We start from the raw sequence: 19,187 nt of genomic DNA on the forward strand, positions 1-19,187 counted from the left end.
TCAGACCACCAGCCACTGATGCCATCTGCAGGTGGTAGGAACATTTATTATTTTTTAGTTTTCATGAGAAAAAGTATTTGTTACTGTTGATGAAGGTACAGATTATAAATATAGTTCAATTAAAATGTAGAAACACAGGGAATATTTTAAACTTTTGTGATGCTTTGGGGGGAAAAAATACTGGTTTATTTCTGATGTTAAGAAGGAAGCCTTGATAGGATCCTTTTCCTCTGACCTCTAATCTTTCCACGTCCCCTAGGAAAGGAGTTCTATTGGTTTTCTATAAATGTGGATAAAAAATAACCAGTGGCTCTAAACTGCTATGTATTTTTCCCTTTATAGGGATATTATGTGCATGAAATGCTTTTCCTATGAGCAGCCTGAATTTTTAAATTCTTATGTAAGACCACAAACAGCAATGCAATCTTTAGAATAAATTATAATGAATTTGGACTCCCTTTGTGATGCAAAATAATCACCATCACAGGCCTTCTAAGAGAAGATGTCAGCAGCTTCAAATCACAAGAGGTTTGTCCTTTGCTGTAAAGTTAGAACAACGCTATTCCAAAACTTTCAAGGAAGGTCTGCATAAGGAAAGGGAAATGCTTAAAATTGTTACTGAGCTGTTGTGCAAACCCACCAGGGAAAATAGACTTCTGCCACAAATAATTTTCAGCAGATATCTCTCAGAGCTTTTCTTCCACCTCGTAGGCTGCTGATCAGTAAGGAGAGAAGACACCTGAAAACAAGGTGATTTAGGTCTTGTGTTTGACACCATGCATTTTTCATTCAACCAAATAAGTAATGAAATACCCTGAAGCAAACTTTTCTATATCACATTTTGATATATGAAGACAACAGTGATCCCATTGTTGCTTTCATTTCATGAAGCTGCTTCCAGAGAGAGAGAGAGCACAAATAGCCCAGTCTTTCAACTTCTAGCAGCAAAATACAACAACCAAGCTATGTTTCCCTTGCAATAGAAGTAAAAGTTCCACTTGTTCATTAATATTGAAAACTTGCAGCGTGATTTAAACCATTAATTATTTTGGCAGTGTTTCTTCCAATGGTATCTTACATTTGATTAATCATAGCATACAGAGTTTGATACTTCCCAACACTTCCCCCCAAACAAACTTTGTAGTAGCAAAAAAACACAGTGAAGAGACTTAATAAAATACATAAACAAGCTGCTGGTTGTGGAAGAGGGGTTTTGATCCCCCTCCTACACATGTATCCATTTGTCTTTCATTCTCCTTGTCTGCCTTATATCCTTTAATCTTTTAAGGCCTCATATCCCCACCAAATACTGACGTTTTCAAGTTCATCTGTTTTATGATACTTCAAAAGCTCCTTGACATCATTTCGTTTGATTAATGGCTGGCAGTATTCTGAAAGGATGTAGCAAAGGGACTGCCCAAAGGTAATCACAGGAATCAAGAGTCTATGTCATCCTATTTCAGTTGAGCTGTCAATACAGAAATCACCAATGAGTGGAGTGTTTAATTATAACTTGGGGAATTAATTTTATGTTGTACAGTGATTTTGACATCTTAGTCTAGATAGGATTTCTCACAGCACATGCCTTGCAAAATGGACATAATTCTGTCAGACTGGAAGGTTTATCTGTGGTTTGGTTGGTTTTTAAATTCATATTTAGTTTTTGTAATAAGAAAATAAACTGGTAGAATTATTTAATCATTTAGAAAGATAGTGTCAGGATGAGATACCCAAAATCTTAAACTTGCAGCGTGATACACAGTTCTTGTCTGCCTCATTCTTGTCAGGAAACTAGATATTGAAATATAACTGTATTTTACTGTTTCAAAAAGCAGTAATCTTATATATTACATTATGCATTCACATGATTAGAAAACATCTGGATATTTGGGTGTCATTGAGCTTGTAACAATCAGGCAGGAGTGCCTGAGAAAGTAGGTCATGGAATAAACCCCATAACATTGAAAATGTGATTTAAGTTAGGCAAACTGCATCTCCAAAGGAGTTCTTTCCTTATTTCTGAACCCTGTATCATCAGTGGCATTAGTCCCAGATGGATGTGTGTAGAATGCAAGTAGCTTTTGAAAGCCAATTAAGAGAAATGTGTGTGTGAGCCTTGGTGACCTACTATTTGAACAAAATTATTGTGTGATTGTCAGATGTAGATGCAGTCCCAGAGAGTGCAAAGTCTTGTAAACAAGCCATAAAATAACCGCTCTAGATATAATATTTCTGTAATACAGAATCATGGAAAAATATACTTCGGAAATTATTCTTGGTGGTCATCTGGTCCCCTGCTCAAAGCAAGCAAATTAGATCAAGTTGTTCAGAGATTTGTCCCATTGATTTTTTAATACAGTTGAGGATGGAGATTACACAGCCTTTCTGGGTAACCTGTTCAAATCTCTGACTACCCATAATGTGCAAAAAATTTCTTTTGCTACCTCGGTGAAACTTCTTGTTTGTATGTTCTCTCTCCTCTCTTCAGTGTACACCTCCATCTTCTCTATACTCTCCCAGTAGACAGCTGAAGATAGCAATCATATTGCCCATCAACCTTCCTTTTCTTAAAGGCTGAATGCATCCAGGTCCTGCAGCCTCTCCTTAGATGTCCAGTGCTCCAGTCCTGATTGCCTCAGTGGCCTCTGTGGGACTGCCGCCAGTATGTCAGTATCATTGTCATGCACGGGAGGCTCAGGCTGTGCACAGCATTCAGGAGTGTCTCATGGGCCCCAGACTGCTGGGCAAGATCCCTTCCTGGATCTGCTGGCTGCACCCTTGCTTGTGTAGCCCTGGACAGGGCTGCTACATTGCTGCACAGGAGCACTGCCAATCTGGTGTCTTCAAAGCCTCTTCTGCAGAGCTGCTACCAGCCAGTTGGCCCCAACCTGTCCTGCTGCAGGGCTTTGCTCATCCAAGGCCCAGGTTTTGCGTTTGCCTTTGATAATTTTCATGGAGTTCCTGTCCACTTGCTTCTCTGGCCTCTCTGGGACCCTCTGCATATTAGCCCTGTCCTCCAGTGTATCAACCACTTATCCAGACTAGGTATCATCCACAGATTTGCTGAGGGTGTAGCTCATCCCATCATCTAGGTTGTAATAAAGATAATGAAATAGATAATTAAATACCAGTGAAATAGTATTGCTCCCAGACCAGCACTCTGACAGACTCCCATTGTAACGGGCCTCCAGCTGGACTGTGCCACTGTTCAAAGACCTTTGATCCTGATAGTCTTGCCAATTTTCCTGCAAAGTTACAGTCTATTTACCCTATTCATATCTCAGCACTTTTTCTTAAAAGTTACTATGTGATACTGTATTAAATATGGCAGGATCCTACATTTGTTAAGCTTCTCATTTTGTGAGAGACTCTGAGCAAACAATAATTTTAACTAAAATTAAAAAGTAATTGTGACATAGAGAGAATGTGCACAAAATATGTATAGAAATATGATCTTCTAAGCATCTTTCTAATCACTCCTGTAAAGGACCTTTAATATACATGGCACAGGAATTAGAGAAGCTTATGCTTTGTTCTGTACGTTTTTTCTTTTTGATTGCTGAGCTGATTCCTTGTTCTTCATATACTGGGAAGCCATTTCTAGTTCTCTGAATTCATCATCTGTGTACCTCCTGATAGACTTAGCTATTTCAGGAAGATATTTTCTGAAGGATAGACACCAAAAAGGTAAACTTTGTAATGTTAAAATAGTGTTACAATGCTAACAACTGCCAAGGGTGTCTCCCTTTGTGACCTTAATGTTCCATTTGCCTCAGTTTTCTATCTATAAAGTTTAGACAACAATTTCCTTCATCACAGGGCAGTAAGAACGTAGATATAAATACTTAGGAAAAGAATCTGTAGATATTAATACAAAGAAATTGCGTAATTTTGAAATTCCATTCGCAAGGCAAGTTTTCTTTTAGAAATTGTGATTATCTTTGGATTCTACAGCAGAAGTATTGCTGTTCACAGTTTGCATTCATCTATATCATAACTCTATACAAATTTGTTTTTTAGGAGTTGGGTGATGGTATTCTGAAAAATATGTAAACAATTAAATTCATTAAAACACACTTGAGAGAACAGCAACCAAACTGCTGCCTTTACCCCTGCAGTAAAACCTTCCTCCTTGAAAAATAACCTATCAAGTATAAAAGAGAGACATGAAGCGAGAAAACTTTATGGCAAATTTAACTGGAAACTAATTGTTTTCTACAGGGATAGAATTGTTCAATAATCTCTTATGGAATTTGAAAGTAAATCTAACAAATTCACTAAGCTTGTTCTGAATCACAGAACCAAAATGCTTTTTTTTTTTTTTTCACTACAAGCACACAACATTAAGACGATCTAGCACTAAACCAATGTTCCTGGAAGATGTGAAAATAATTACATGTTCTGCCTGAGCTACTAAGTGGAGAAACATTCTGTCTCAGGCTTCTGTAGAGCATGTCAATTTCCAGTTTCCATGTTTTCAGCTTTCAGTGCACAACCTGCTTGAGAATACAGTGATTTGAAAACAAAAGCATCCTCTAACAACAAGGGATCCCGAAAATTAAGCAGATGCCAAACTCCCCTGTGGATATGCTTAGTAAAAAAAAAAAAAAAAAAAAAACTTGTAGAAAATCACCATTCATTCCATCGGAAGTCACAGCAAGGAACTAAAAAAAGAAACATCTTAATGAGCCTATATCTTTCTAATTGTACCTTTTGCATAAACATTGTACTATTTGCATAGAGGTTTGCATAGAGCAAGGCAGTGTAATATGATTGATGTTGTTCTGTCATGGAGATAAGGACTCCCTGTCTATGGGAGAGTGTTTCATCCATTCTGTTCAGATCAGTTTTTTCTCCAAAAAGGCATTTTATCTAATTTGTGGAATGACCTGAAAGTTGTGTTTAAGAAAGGATAAGGTTAAGTTTAAGATAAAGTTAAGAGACATGAATTATTTCAGTTCTGGGGAAAGAATGCTTACAAATTCTTGCCTATTATGAATCAAGGTGGTCAGTTACCAAAGCATGTCCTTCTCTCTGTTTTCAGTAAAGTCAAAATCTTCTTATAAGTCTAGCCAGCAAGGACATGGTATGTTGCATAGGGCTAGAGAAAGTAGTTTTCTATCTTAAGTTTTAGCATCATTCAAGGTTTGTATTACACACTATTTGTCTCCTTTGCTTTGAAATATGTTTCTCCTAAAAATAACCTATTTTTCATTCTTTTTTATTAGAGAACTAACAAGAGACATGGTAAATTAAGCAATATTCCTTTTGTATATACAATGTCATCTGTTTAACTTGCTAGTCACCTATACCTAATTCCTGTTACTGACCTTTCACTGGAGATTGTCACACTCATAGCATAGCTGCATAAATTAAATGGATGAGTGCTGTTACTGCACTCTGTCTCTGCATCAGGCAACAGAAGCTGACTTTGCACTGAACAGAACAGTTAGTCTGCTTAGTCTGTCTTGATTCAGGGTAGGTCCTTGAAGAGGCTAGACAGTACTAGTTTGATGGCTAGTTCAGGTCCATGCCAGAATGATTGCATGTCCTTGTTTTCCTTCTATTTTAAATTTTTTATTTTAAGTAAACTTTTGCTCTTCAATATGTTAAATGTTTTTCTTCTATAATTAATGTTACTTCTGAGTGGTAATTAATCTGAGAAATAAACTTGCAGTACAGACTGTTAGTTTATTGTGGTGTTTAAATAACTGTGACATGTAGAAAGGAAGAACCTGGATCAGAGTAAACATTCTGAATGTCTCTTGAATGTGAGGAACAGCTATTTCATCAGATGGCATGTAAAGTGAGCACAGTTAACCCCATCTTCAATAAACAGGCAATAACTTGTTTCAACAAGTGTTGTTTCTCCTGGCTCTTCATTGTTGTTGTGTTCTGACACCTGAAGAATAAGGCTTTCATTTTTTCTATTGTCTTCATAGATTCAGCCTTATCTGCATGGGAGCAAAAGACTACGTAATTGTGGCTATAAAGTCACAACTATACTATCTGGGTGATTACAGTTTGTATAGTTCTCTCAGTGTATGTTTGCAAAGTTTGAAAAATGTGACTTTTAAAGCTGTAGAATTGCTTCCCAATATCTGTATTAGTTTCCTTCTCGCCCCACCTCTATTTCCACTATCCCTAGCTCATTATTTGACTTTAATTAACACTGGTGTCAAAACCCAAGATGTTCGGAGCAACATATGTGTACAGAGAAGAAAGGAAAAGAGATAAAGAGAGGACCTCTGAACAGTGAAACACTTTCTTGGCCAGCAGCAGACAGTCTGCATAATACACCATAATAACAACCCACATAATCTATGGTGGCCTAAAGATAGTGGATAGACTTCATGGAGAAATTGAACAGAATAGCTATTGTAGAATATATTGGTTTTTAATAGCTATTCCAATCAATGTATCCATTTTAACTTCTTGTTCAAGTAGGTTTAAAGCTCTCTCTTAATATCTTACATTGCAAGGTTATTTCTGTGAATTGATTAGATATAGTGAATGCATTAATGAGTAAGCAATTCTTCTTTCTTTTTTTTTGGTCTCTCAATGCAAGCAGTAATTTTCTGCATGAAATAGTAACAGATGAAAAATACAGAAAGACAAATTAATATAGGATGATATAGGTTTATGAAGAAGCTTTGCCTTTTGTTACTATTACTTGTCTTATGCTCTCAATTTGAGAATAGTAGTGTGCATTCACTGTTTTTGGCAATTTTACACTTTCTGTCTTGGTCTGGACTTAAAGATTCTCTTCCTATGTGGCTGGACCACCAAGGCTAAATGAGCTTTTTGGTTTTGATCAGGATTTTCTCTAATTTGGTTGTCCAATCTGAACTTTTGTTGGCCCCATACACCCTCCTCTGCACTATTCTGCTTGGCATGGGATTTGCCTTCCGAGCTGTGAGGGGAGTAGCCAGCCCTCCACCTGCCTGGAGCTCCTGTTACTCACCCAGTCTGTCAGATTGCACATCAGCCTATAGCTTTGTGGAAAGTAGCAACAATTTTAGAGTAAGCCTCACTATATAATGTCTATATTAGAGAAAAAAAAGTTTTAAAAAAGAAACAATAAAATATAGACAGAGCACCCTCCACCTGCTGGTATGTCATATAGTTGGTATACAGTGTTCAAACTGAAAGTTTTCCTACTGACCTTGTGTGTGCAATATTTCGGAATCATGTTATCTTTTCTTTCATGAAGTTTGGCACACCACAGAACACAATCATGCCCTTGTTTGCAAGTCCTAATTAGTCTGTCATTTCCCAGAGACTGGCAGCTACTGCACTTATTGCTCAACAACAGTAATAATGTACATGCATTATATTAAAACTATTTTCTTAAATTTATAGCCATGAAGTACAATATATTTATTTTGTGGGAAGGCTTATTTCTGTCTGTCAGCAAGTGCAATCATTAAATCTGTTGGCCATAAGTAACTGGTTTATTTGTGTGTATTCACTAAACAAGTTTAATAATAATTGCATGTACTGTGCAATTCACTGTTTTATTTAGGAAGCCTTTTTTATTTCCCTAGTGTACCTTTTCAACATTATATTTGTTTGAAATGGTTTACTATCCACTATTTAAGGGCCAGTAGGGAGTAAACATACTTTAGTTTAAAAAAAAAAAAAAAGAAAAAAAAACATTCCTCTGTCAGATGTACATTCATTTGAAGAGTTTCATAATACCAAATTTTATGAAATGACATAGAGTAAACAGAGCTTGTCTCAGCGCTGTTGACAGTTCGTCACCTGATAGTACATAACAATTTTTGTTTCCTGTGCTTTGTTCATGTCATTGTGGAAATATTCAATAACATCAACAGCTGTTCTTCCTATTGTTTTAATCACAATTAAAATACGTTTTATTGGTTATTAAAATAACACAAACAAAACCCCTCCATGTCTATGTCATTGGAAGGATAGAGTGCATGGGGAAACAAACAAACAAAAAACCAAACAAACAAGGACAGTCCTCCTTTTGGTTAGAGATTTTGTGAGTGAAAGGCATGGATCTTTATGAGATTGTGTAATATTAAATTCAAAACACTGACCAGTACCATGCTTCTGAGTAGACAGACTTGCAAGCATTACTAGCTACAAACGCATTAGAGTTCTGGAACTGACGGTTCTGCTAGTTATACAAAAATTCTGAAAGTGTCTCATCTGGATTACAAAGAAACTTTGAGACAATGTGCATAGCTTGTATATGGGACCTAAAATGATGGGTATGTTAAAAATCAGGGTCCTGATCTTAATCTATTACAATAAACATAAGTATTCACATTCACTAGATCAGGAAGAAGAGACAGCACTATCATCTAAACAATAAATAGCCAGGTACTAACAGTGACATAAAGTTGGTTGAAAAAAATAAATCTGGATGGTTGATGACATCTGAGCAAGGTATTCCAACAACAGCAGCTGTTTCCACAGCAGAAAAGAATTAAGCCTTCTCAACTGCTTTTGCCTGGGCTAGTGGACTGGTCTCAATCAGGATATCTGACAATTCTTCATGATAAAATAAATAATCTCATTTTATATGTTGATTTAGTAGCATTAGTGTACGCTTGAGGGAGGGCTGTGGCACTTAATGTTCTTTTATTTTGCTGTTTACTGTCTGATTTGTCCATGAATGTAGCTGGGTTGCACCTTTTGCAAGCAATAATATACAGTGCAACTGATTACTGACAAAGCTAATAAATTAAAAAGAAATGTACACCTGTGGGTAATTAAATTAGAATTGAGGAAAGTTGTAGAGATTAATGCATGCAATCAAACTATGTGCCTTAATCACTTCCACTGTCAACTGTAATTTATGGCATAGCTTCTTTACAACAATTCACTTTGTCTAAACTTCAAAGGTATGTATATGCAGAAAGGAAGGATACTGCATTTTGGGTTGGCATCTAGTGCATTTTGACAGATAACAGTTCCACAGCAACAAAAAGGCTCAGAACAACCTCTTTTACCATTGCCAAGCAACACTGAAATTCTGTGGTTAAGCACTAATCACTTGAATGTACACAAACGAATTTGAGAAAGGTCCTGAACTAATATGACTTCTAGGGAGATGGAACCAGAGATGTCGCTAGAAAACCTGTTAGAAGTCAGTCATTCAGTTCACAACACTTTATGTGCAGTACTATTTATTTATTGACTTTTCTTTCAGCAGTTTTGTGTTCACCTTAACTTTAAAAGTATCATACTGTATAGGTAATTGTGCCAGAAGAAAAAATTGATAGGTGACATAAAGATGACAGAAGAGGAAGTTTCAGCCTTCTAGGGAGAGAACAGCTTAATTTTTAAAAGATTTTCATTGAGTAGCCATTTTAGACACCAATAATTAATGTAATTAATTTGTTGCAATATGCATATAGGTTTCCATCACATTCGTGAACATATTTGTGCAGGCGTTTACCTGTACAATCACTACTTTGCTACAAAAGCTGTTAAAAGAGATAAAATATTTTATCACCATTTTTGAATATACACATTAATGAGAATGAAGTGGATGTTGATCTGTGGCATTTTGATGCTGAAAGACTGGAGAGAAAAAGATGTATCTTCACAGTTCTGTGACAAATATTCATCACTTCAAACAGGCTTATGCAGAATAGAAATTATATACTGATGCATTTTAAAATTGAGTCCTGGACACACAAAGGATTTGAGGCAACTAAGATCCACATAGTGGCTGAGACATTTATTTCACAAAATATGACAGACATCTAGATCAAAGAAGCAGATTTAGGTTGCAAATTCTGTTTTCATGTGGATGCTTACTGCAGGGGATGCTTAAATTCAGGATAGAAACAGGATTTCAAACACATGCTTGTCTCTCCTTGAAGTTTAGGCACCATTCACTGAATGCACTAGCTTTCGTGATGGGCATGGCTTTTTCCCAGTAACTATACAGAAAACCTATGGACATATGAGAGATCTGTGAACTTCCCTCCCTTGTCTTAGTATTTCAGATTTTGAGCTATTGCATCATTGCTGTACCAATAGGTACAACTACCTCACTGACTCTGAACCTAGGTTTGTACTAAACTTTAACTAAGAATTTTAGTGTTTCCTGTTTCAGAATTTTTGTTTAAGATATTGTGGTGGGTTGACCACGGCTGGACACCATGTGCCCACCAAACCACTCTATCACTCCCCCCTCCCCAACTGGATGGGGGAGAGAAATATACAACAAAAGCTCCTGGGTCAAGACAAGGTCAGGGAGATTACTCACCAATTGCCATCATGGTCAAAACAGACTCGACTTGGGGAAATTGATTTAATTTATTGCCAATCAAATTAGAGTAGGGTAACAAGAAATAAAACCAAATCTCAAAACAACTTCCACTCACCTTTCCTTTCTTACCGACCTCAACTCCACTCCCGATTTTCTCTACCTTCTCCCACCGGAGCAGCGCAGGGGGACGGGGAATGGGGGTTGGGGTCAGTTCATCACACTTTGTCTCTGCTGCTCCTTCCTTCTCAGGGGCAGGACTCCTCACTCTTCCTCTGCTCCTGCATGGTGTCCCTCCCACGGGAGACAGTTCTCCACAAACTGCTCTAACGTGGGTCCTTCCCACGGGATGCAGTTCTTCATGAACTGCTCCAGCATGGGTCCCTTCCACAGGGTCACAAGACCTGCCAGAAAACCTGCTCCAGTGTGGGGGTCCTCTCTTTCCACAGATCCACAGGTCCTGCCAGGAGTTTGCTCCAGCACGGGCCCTCCATGTGGTCACAGCATCCTTTGGGTGCATCTATCTGCTCTGGCGTGGGGTCCTCCATGGGCTGCAGGTGGATATCTGCTCCGCCGTGGACCTCCATGGGCTGCAGGGGGACAGCCTGCCTCACCATGGTCTTCGCCATGGGCTGCAGGGGAATCTCTGCTCTGGCGCCTGGAGCATCTCCTCCCCCTCCTTCTTCATTGACCTGGGTGTCTGCAGGGCTGTTTCTCTCACATATTCTCACTCTTCTTTCCAGCTGTTGTTGCGCAGCAGTTTTTTCCCCTTTGTAAATATGTTATCACAGAGGTGCTACACCGTCGCTGGTGGGATCGGCCTTGGCCAGAGGCAGGTCCATCTTGGAGCCAGGTGGCATTAGCTCTATTGGACATGGGGGAAGCTTCTGGCATCTTCTCACAGAAGTTACCCCTGCAGCCCCCTCACTACCAAAACCTTACCACGCAAACCCAATACAGATATCAATCTCTGAAAGCAGAGAGGGTTGATGGTCAGTAAAAGGCTTAAAAATATGTTTCTTCCTTAGCATAAATGCTAGTTCTTTGGGTAGGGGTACAGACTCAAACCAAGGCCCAAATAATCACTTTCTGGAAAGACTTCAGCATAATTTCAGCTCATTTCTAAATAATATTAAGCCATTGATACAGAGCATAGTATAATTTGACAGTCTATGTTACTGAGAATATGCCTTCCAGATACCTGAACAAGGCCAACTTAGTTTTAATGGAACAGATACTATTCAGTAGAGCTAGTTGAGAGGAAAGCTGAGACTGAAATGTTCAATTGCTGGAGTAACACTAACTGTAAGGCATCACTTAGTCACATTCATTTCAACTCAGCCAAACATAATTCTGCCCTTTGGGAATTAAGACATATTGAAAAATTGGCCCCTTGTCTGTTTTTTAATCTTTTTTTTTTAATGGAACATAAGAATTTTATAATGGCTTCTTATCATCATGTCCTTTTTAAAGACATGTTATGATTTTTCTTTTATTTTCTTAAAAACATTGGGAAGATATTTTATGCTATAAAAAATATTTTAGCATGGTCATAAGATATGACACATACACAAAATTAGTGTGTAGTTTGAAATAACACATTCAAATATTATGGATCTTCAGGATTTCAGTTAATAAGTCTTTATTTCACATTGTCGCTGTTAGGATTCATCTGGAGGCTGTAAAATAAAATGAGATAAATTTTCCTAGTACAAGCCTCTGCTTTTGAATGTGAAGTTTTTTAACCATAAAACCAAAGGAATCTTTTCTCTCTTTGTCTATATGTCTTATAAAGTTCATGTCCATTCGTGAGATAACAATCACCCCAGAAGGGGTTGGGGGTTGCATTGTTCTCTCAATGAATGAATGAAAAAAATAATCTAATTAATCACAGCATTACAAATTTTATTTTGCAAACTCCACTTTGACATAAATATGCAGTTGTGCACTTTGTGCTGAGTGTGGCTGCTCTTATCACTACTGGGACCATCTAGTATTTCAGAGCTGTCATAGCACAGAGGTTACTTGAGATAAATCACTTAGCAGCAGCTGCAGGCCCTTCCAAAGTAACAGATTAGATACAGTATATGTGGGGTAATGCAGAGTGAAACAGACTGATTGAATATTCTGGAATCTAAATCAGTAGCATCCTCCTCCCCAGTTAAAGCTCAGACCTGGCAAAGTGTCATAGAAACTGGTGAAGATCATTCTTCAGTAAGGTCAATGCAGTCTGGAATAAAAATATATTGAGCCAGCATAGCAAATACATTGTTGTCGTGGACATTTTTTGCTGCTGTTTTCCTTTTCTGACAGGTTAATTTTTTATTCTGCTTTCACTGTTGCACCAATATGGCTGAAGATCCTTTCCTGTGCATGGTGTTGCTCTCTAGGAAGGAGTAATTGCCACAGGACAAGCCAAAACTGAATTGTGAATAACCCTTTGATAGCTGGAGTCCAGAATAAAGTTAATTTTATGCCATTCATAATGATTTCACTGCTGGTTTGAGATGAGTGAAAGAAAACTAACTTTATTCAAATGAGATTTACAAACGTTAAAGCCAAGCTTCAGCTAATGGTTTAACAAGGAAGAGTACATCATAATACATATGGTATTGTTTAGAAATAGATAGTACTGCCTAACAAAAAGGCACCTGCATTTCTTCCTTCTTGTCAACAAAATCAAGAGAATATTTCAGTACACCTTGCTTGCAAGTCCTCTGTGTCTATTATAAGCTATTGGATGTGTTCAGGGAAGAATACAACATATAACTTTTTATTTACTGCCAGGCATGGTTAGAAGAAGATGGGGAATTTCATGAACAGGTTTTTCATTTGACACATACAGGACTGTTATCCTTTTTCCTCAACTATTAATCTCAAGTTTGCTTAAAATCACTCACATACAAAAATGTGTCTTCTAAAACTAACCTTCCACACCCAAAATGGCTGTCAGATTAGAAATAATTGTGGCAAGCAGTATAGCTCATAGAGAATTTTCCCTCTAAAAATAGAGAGAAAGCAAAAGGGTGTGAAGAAAATGCAAGCTTTAAACTACAGCAGGAGGTAATTAAACTTAGGGGGAAAACATGGTGATGGTTGTAGCGGGAAACTTTAAAGTGAAGTAGAAAACCACAGAGAGAGGTCTAGCATAATAACACTAGTAGGCATAATGATGTCTCTCATATGTTATAAGAGCATGTAAGAGCTCGTGTGCTATGACAGTATATTCCTTTTTGAATGTCAAAATGTTTGTCCTAAGACATGTCATCCAGAGATTTGGATAGATATTAAGGTATAGTTTTATTTCTATGAAATATCTAGATAAGTCGCTAATTGTCAGTAAATTCTCTGAAGTAGTGGGAAAACAGCTAATTATTCTGCCTGGTCATCAGTCAACACCAAATGCCATGAAACATTTTTTACTTAACTTCAGTAAAACTTGTCTTTAATTTGCACTGAAAGAACAAATAAAATCAGTTTGAAACATTTTTATATAACCCACTTTGAAAAGGGAGATTGGTGTTTATTGCCATTTATGCTTCATTAATCTTTTCCTAATACAAAGGAGAAGGATGAACTCTTTCATTTGTAGTTTGTAGTCATATTGTTGTGGCTTTATTTTCCCTTATGAATCCTGGCTTAATAAAACAGGAACCCAGAAGACTTGCATCCAAAAATTCAAAAGAAATGTAGGGATGGTCTTATCTGGGTCTTAATAAAGGTTCAGGTAATTTGAGAGAACCTCCCACTCAGGAGTTGTTAAATCATGAAATTTCAAATGAACGTAAAGGTAGCTCATTGACTTACTAGTTCTTAATGGTTATGCAGTCAGATGAAGAAAGTTCAGAAAACTGGTTGGATCAAGCGAGGAGAATCATTGTGTACTGTAGAAAACGGCAGTTAGCAGTAGCAAAATGTACAACAAAGATACCTCCAATAACTTTTAAAACCAAAGGGACCTGCTACAGCAAATAAGCTAGCAAAAATATGCATCTTGGGTGAAAAGAATGACTGTGTTATCGTGATATACAAAAGAGGTATTTTAAAAAAAAGTCACCTCAAGCTGACCTGGGACATACTGCACAATTCCAAAAAGAAACGATATGTATTAGGGAAACTTTAGCTACTCTATAAATTCACTAATAAACCTCAATGACTTTTTGCCTGCATTAAGAAACTGAGACAGAAAAAGTGTTTAGTTAAGTTGGCATTGTCTAGATGTCTGTTTTTCTTACACCCAGTAAGAAATAATTTGTTTCCTAGTTCTGTACAAAGTCTGTTTGTCAGAAGCGTCCATCTTATATCCTGGGACAGAAAATTGTGTCTTTGATATGGCTGCTTAATCTGTTGGAGAGCATTAGAAGCTGGACCTTGGTTGAACACACTGCAAATCTTTTAGTCCACAGGATCTTGTGCTAGACAAATATGTTCTTTTGCAATGTCAGTCCCTAGACTAGAGGCAGGAGCAATACCAAAATTTCAGATATTCACAGGATTTGGAAACCTGTGAGGCTCAGAATGATGGGCTCAAAAAGCAACACTATACAAACATTTAGATATATTCCCTGCTCTAGATGGTGGTTGAGGGGGTGGGTGGGTGGGTGTTGAATGTGAACTTGGACACTCTTACATGTGTCTCTGTGGGCAGGAGGGAGACATCAGTCTACTGTTAGTCCAGAAAATAATGCAGTCATTCCCATGTAATAATTCACAGAGTTACCTTGTTATGTTTCCTGTGTAGCAGAGAATTGTACCCTTTTCTGTTATTTTCTGTGAGTAGATGGCTTTTCTCCATTTTCCTTCTCCTTACTTTCTCTGCCTCCCAGAAGATAAATGTTCTCTCATTTTCACATACACTCTTGTTCCCAGCTCTCATTACAGTCCTGGCTGTGCCTTACATATGGCAAGCTTAACATGTCACTATCTGTCCTCAGAACCAAAGTGCACTGGAATACTCAATAAACCAAGAGAGTTCTCTGACCCATATTACCCAACAGACCATGTGCATGTCATTTCTGTAAAGCACCTTGCATGCCTCTGCCAGCCAAGAGCCTTCACATATTCCATCCATTTTGAAATAAGCATCCCTTGTGTAGCAGCATGTGCACCTTTATACATATTTTACCATCTACTCTTGTTTTAACTGAACCTAGACGATGTTCTTCTGACACTTGCAGACTTTAAAATATCTTTGACTGTCAGAGTCCCAGAGCTTTCAGGTGCATAGATATTGTGATGCTCTAAAACACACACAACACCACCACCCCACCATGTGTGTGCAGTAAATGGATTATGAATTTCAAATAATTTTCTCCAAGCACTTCAGATCTACTGAAATTCCCGACTGTCATTTATTCTGCTAAAAACAATGACCCTCCCTGCAGCAGTGTGAGTGGATTTTATGAAATTTAAACTAAGTTCTAACTAAATTAAGCTGACATTCCACTACTAAACTGTTGCTATTGCATGAGGCAGGAACAGGCCACAAGCAATTATCCTTTCTAGAGTAAATGACATGGACTACAAAAACCAGGCAAGCCACAGGGAAAGGACACTTTAAACAGTGAATTTCTGTTCTATTCACCTTTGTTAATATTCTTTCTCTGCCTTTTCTTTAAATCAAAACAAAACAAAACAAAACAAGAATGTTGAAAAGTTTAATCATCACTCATTTTCCTCTGCCCAAAGACTTCGTCACTTTTGGATGCTGTGCCACATCAAACCATGCCAGACTTTGAGCTTCACCACTCCTGAAACAGTGGGACACAAACTGAGAGTCCTCTGACTCCTCATGCCTGCTGTTCACACAGATAGTGGGTGGAAAGGGGCAGGGGGTTTTGGGCAGGGTCACTCCAGTTCTTTTGACAGAAGTGCTGAACAACAAAGGCACTTTTAAAAGATATTTTCAAGTTCACCTTTAAAAAAGATGCCTTCAGTCTACAGTATGAAAGTGAAATAATTAAAATGTATTAGGAGTTACAGTTGTTAAACAAAGGTTCTGTGATTTCCTTCAAAATGTTAGAGTAAGGAAGCAAGAAGCTTGAAACACATATTCTTGTTACATTATTTTTTCCTTTTTCTCATACATCATTGCAGGAAACAAAGCTTCAACAGGTTTGCTACAGATGTTTCTTAGGTAAATCATTGGTTCAGTAGCTTAAATCACAAACCACATGAAAATAAACCACCAAGAGATGTAAATATAATACAGAAATTTGTAATGACTAATTCTGTGGCAGAGGCTTGAAAGTGTATTCTCTCTATCATATTAGATGCCTAGCCTGCCCTTGAAAACTCATTTGAAACTCAGCCAACGGAAAAAAAAAAAAAAAAAAAAAAAAAAAAGAGTGACAAAAGGCTCACTTCATTTCCTTTGTCTTATTGTTCTATTTTTCCTTTTTAATTTTCAGGTCTAAGAGTGCCTTACATGTTTGAGGAAATATTTAGCATTACTAGTTAATTAGTTAGTTATACTGCATGTCATATTGATGAAATCATTGCTACTGGACAGGGAATATTCCTTAGCAATGATTATGTGTGCTTTGCCAGTTAACTTTGAGTTATGATAGTTACTTGTGATATTTTCTGTCCAAGATGCAAAGATGACAATTGGAGAGGCAGAAAATAAGTGTCATTGTATATATTACCTTCCTCTGCCTAGTCAAATTCAGAACAATATGGCAAAGTGCATATTCCTATTGGAAGCTAGGGTGTAGCTCTAAGCTATTCATATGTGCAAGGACTCCTCCCTCTCCTGCTTGTTTTCTGTTCTTCTGCTGGTAACGATTTAGTACCGGTGTCCATGTAGCACAATACTTTTTATTTGTCCTTCCCCATGCATAACAGAAGGGTGGTCTGCTGCCTATTCAACAACTCCTTTTCTCATGTAGTAAAGAAATTCTATGTTTATATTTTCATACACACTAGTTATTTGATTTGATAGCAGGAATAATCCTTCAGGTCTTGAAAGCACAGAGCATTGGAGTGTTCGTGTAATAGCACCAGCAATCCCACCACATTAAAATCCGTCTTAAATCCTTCCTTTCTCCTCACCCTATTCCCCACATCTGAAACATAATTTCAGGTACCTCTGTTACAAGTCTGGACTTCTGATTTGGGCACTTGCCATTCAGATAACCAAATACAACTGTTGAACCGGCCTTCATTGAGAAGCTTTCACTAGAGAGAATATGAGAATACAGTAAACTTCCATGTGGTTTTGGAGGAAATGCTAGAATTGTTCTATCAATATTCTGTCACAATGTTTCTGATTGGGCACCATAGAAGTCTTGAAGCAGAACTGGATGCACCATCCTTTGCTCATATCTAATTCCCCTTGAAATATTTCTCAGACAGCCTGCTCTGCTGAGGGCCTATACTCTGTATTTTGACTGGAATGGGTTTAAGTCAGAACAGAACAGGACAGAACAGAACAGAACAGAACATAATGGAATAGTTCCAGACCAACAATGATCATCTAGTCTAACTGCCTGATCACTTAAAGGCTAATCAAAAGTTAAAGCATGTTATTAAGGGTATTGTCCAAAAGCCTCTTAAACACTTAGAGGCTTGGGGCATTGACCACCTCTCTAGGAAGCCTGTTCCAGTGTTTGACCAACCTCTCAGTAAAGAAATGTTTCTTAATGTACAGTCTAAACCGCCCCTGGTGCGATTTTGAACCATTCCCACGTGTCCTATCATGTGCACCCTAGGGAGAAGAGATCAGCACCTCCCTCTCCACTTCCCCTCCTCAGGAAGCTGTAAAGAGCAATGAGGTCACCCCTCAGCCTCCTTTTCTCCAAACTAGACGAGCCCAAAGTCCTTTGCTGCTCCTAATAGGACATGTCTTCCAGCCTTTTCACCAGCTTTGTTGCCTTCCTCTGGATGTATTCAAAGACTTTCACCTCCTTCTTAAATTGTGGGGCCCAGAACTGCAGACAATACTCAAGGTGAGGCTGCACCAATGCTGAATAGAGAGGGCTAATCACCTCCTTTGACCAGCTGGTTATGCTGCGTTTGATGCACCCCAGGATGCAGTTCGCTGTCTTGGCTGCCAGGGCACACTGCTGACTCATGCTGAGCTTGCTGTCAACCAGCACCCCCAGATCCCTTTCTGAAGGGCTGCTCTCCAGCCACTCCTCTCCCAATTTAGACTTTTGCCTGGTGGTACTCTGTCTCAGGTGCAGAGTCTGGCATTTCGACTTGTTAGATTTCATCCCATTAACCATAGCCCAATGGTCCAGTCTATCTAGATCCCTCTGCAAGGCCTCTTGTCCCTCAAGAGAGTCAACAACACATCCCAGGCAAGTATCATTAGCAAACTTGCTAATGGAGCATTCAGCTCCTGCATCCAGATTATTGATGAAAATTTTGAACACAACTGTCCCTAGAGTTGGGCCCTGAGGAACACCGCTGGTGACCGGTCACCGGCCAGACATAGCCCCATTCACTACAACTCTTGAGTCCTTCAGCCAGTTCTTCACAGCTGGACAACTTGTTCAGAAGGCTACTGTGAGGGACAGTATCAAAAGCCTTACTAAAATCCAGAAAAACTACAGCCACCACCTTCCCTTCATCCACTAGCTGGTGAACTTATCTTAGGATACCAAATTAGTTAGATAGGACTTTCCCTTTGTGAACCCTTGTTGACTGTGCTTGATGACTGCATTGTCCTTCAAATGCCTTCAGTAGAAATCAGTATGATTTTTGAGAGATAGTTTATTTCAGGCTATTTATGTCAGCCACTCCTTTATGACTGTTCTAGCCTTTTTGGCTAGATCTCTTTAGTTTAGAATTAGTTAGACACCACCTGTGCCCCAGGACAGGTTAGAGTAAACTGCAAATTTGCCATAGCAGAAGGACTCTTGAAGAAGCAAAGTCTAAGCTCCAGATGCTTAGATGATTTATGCCACTAGATTTGGGATGAAACTTTGGG

At 38.3% G+C, this 19,187-nt stretch overlaps 1 long non-coding RNA gene across 1 annotated transcript; it reads left to right on the forward strand.

Annotated features, from left to right (window-relative positions):
• Positions 1-2,362: 2,362 nt before the first annotated feature.
• Positions 2,363-17,869, forward strand: LOC121232684. Its single transcript, XR_005931588.1, has 3 exons — positions 2,363-2,389; positions 4,760-4,762; positions 17,850-17,869. It is a non-coding gene; the product is annotated as an uncharacterized LOC121232684 (long non-coding RNA).
• Positions 17,870-19,187: the final 1,318 nt, after the last annotated feature.

The sequence above is a fragment of the Aquila chrysaetos genome, chromosome Z (genome assembly GCF_900496995.4).
Source record: "Aquila chrysaetos chrysaetos chromosome Z, bAquChr1.4, whole genome shotgun sequence".
Classification (NCBI taxonomy): Eukaryota; Metazoa; Chordata; class Aves; order Accipitriformes; family Accipitridae; genus Aquila; species Aquila chrysaetos.